At 42.9% G+C, this 1,739-nt stretch overlaps 1 non-coding gene across 1 annotated transcript; it reads right to left on the bottom strand.

Annotated features, from left to right (window-relative positions):
* Positions 1-271: 271 nt before the first annotated feature.
* LOC119469371 lies at positions 272-376 on the bottom strand. The gene has a single exon (XR_005198162.1). It is a non-coding gene; the product is annotated as a U6 spliceosomal RNA (small nuclear RNA).
* Between the last annotated feature and the right edge of the window lie 1,363 nt (positions 377-1,739).

The raw sequence follows: 1,739 nt of genomic DNA, 5'->3' as shown, positions 1-1,739 counted from the left end.
CTCTGTCACCAGGCTAGGGTGCAGTGACGCAATCTCGGCTCACTGCAACTTCCACCTCCCAGGTTTAAGCTATTCTCCTGCCTCAGCCTCTTGAGTAGCTGGGACTACAGGCACGCGCCACCATGCCCAGGTAATTTTTCTATTTTTAGTAGAGACGGGGTTTCACCATATTGGCCAGGAATGGTATCAATCTCTTGGCCTCGTGATCTGCCCTCCTTGGCCTCCCAAAGTGCTGGGATTACTGGTGTGTGCCACCGCCCCCTGCCATTTTCTTTCTTTTTTACACTTCATGAATCTGTGTGCCATCTTTGTACAGGGACTATGTGCTAATCTTCTCTGCACTGTTCCAGTTTTAGAATTTGTGCTGCCAAAGCAAGCATGGCTTTTCTTAATGACATCAAATATTACATGATATGTGAAAACAGTCTAGATCTGGCTTAAGTTATTTCAGGGATGACAAATAGACCTCATGTTACAGAGAAATGAAAAATATAAATTAATAAAACATGATCATGATAAGAATAAAGCCAAACTAAATCTCTCCAGTGCTTGGCAATACACTCCTGAGAGGATTCAGGCTGTGTGTGGCCCCCAGCAGGGGCTCAAAGATGGCTTAATGGCCTCAGTGACAACCGGAGCCCAGACTGCTTGGGATTCTGCCTCTGCAGATGCAGAACAGTCAGAGCCTCTGATGCGCCCAAAACTATCTGTTTTGGATCTCCATTTCTCCTCAAGAAGAGACTCCTTTTTAAAAATTATTTTTTTTGAAGCTGGATTACTTACTGATTTCCAGAGTCCTCTTACACCTGCCACTTCTCAAGGGAATATTTTGGCATAATCTTTTAATCTTTCTGGAAAGCTAACAAAACATTACCTATGAGCTTAGGAGTTTGAGATCAGCCTTCCACCAGGAATACCCCATTCTTTCTGTCATAGTGCTTTTTAAAGGACTTTATCACTTGCTCTCTGGGTTCATTTAACTCTTAACTTACGCTGATTTAGTGTCTTTGCTATATTTCATTGCTATTTCTTATTTCATTCTTTATATGTTATGTTACATTTCTGTTTAAGTCTTTACAGTATCTTAACAACTTGTCTTTCTAGAATATTCTCACAACTAATGTTTTGGTTTGTTTTGAGATAGGAGATCAGCAGAACTTGTTTTCTGAGCACTGGTGGGGGTCTAAATGGTATGTAGCAAAGAAACTGGCCAAGGCCAGGTAGGACTAGCAATTATAATGCATTTGCATAAGACACTCCTACCAGCACCATGACAGCTTACAAATGCCATGGCAATCACTTGGAAGTTATCTTATATAATTCTGGGAACTCTCTTCCCCTTTTGGCTGTACACCATTGCTCAAATAAACTTGCTTTCTTTCACTGTCCGTTCACTCTTGAATTCCTTCCTGGGTGAAGCCAAGGACCCTCCTGAGCTGAGCTCTAATTTTGGGGTTTGCCTGCATCAGTCTGCTGACCCAGATGGGACAAACAGTGGAAATAAGGTGAATGGGACAAAGGGACTCAGTGCAGATCAGAGTTGTGGAACTGTAACATTATGGAGCTGTAACTCTAGGGCAGGTTGTGCTGTAGAGTTCCACCTCAAGGACTCTTTTCAGAGCCATCATCTTTCCTGGCAACTCACAGGACAAGGGAACCTGAGGGAAACCTTCACCCAAACCCCAAATTAAGACAGATTGGCATCATTTGACTTCTACGCAAAGGTAAGTCTTCCCTGC

This window comes from Cebus imitator, unplaced genomic scaffold, assembly GCF_001604975.1.
Source record: "Cebus imitator isolate Cc_AM_T3 unplaced genomic scaffold, Cebus_imitator-1.0 Scaffold18, whole genome shotgun sequence".
NCBI classification, from domain to species: Eukaryota; Metazoa; Chordata; class Mammalia; order Primates; family Cebidae; genus Cebus; species Cebus imitator.
The sequence above is the reverse complement of the archived record's forward strand: the minus strand, read 5'-3'. Positions and strand labels throughout refer to the sequence as shown.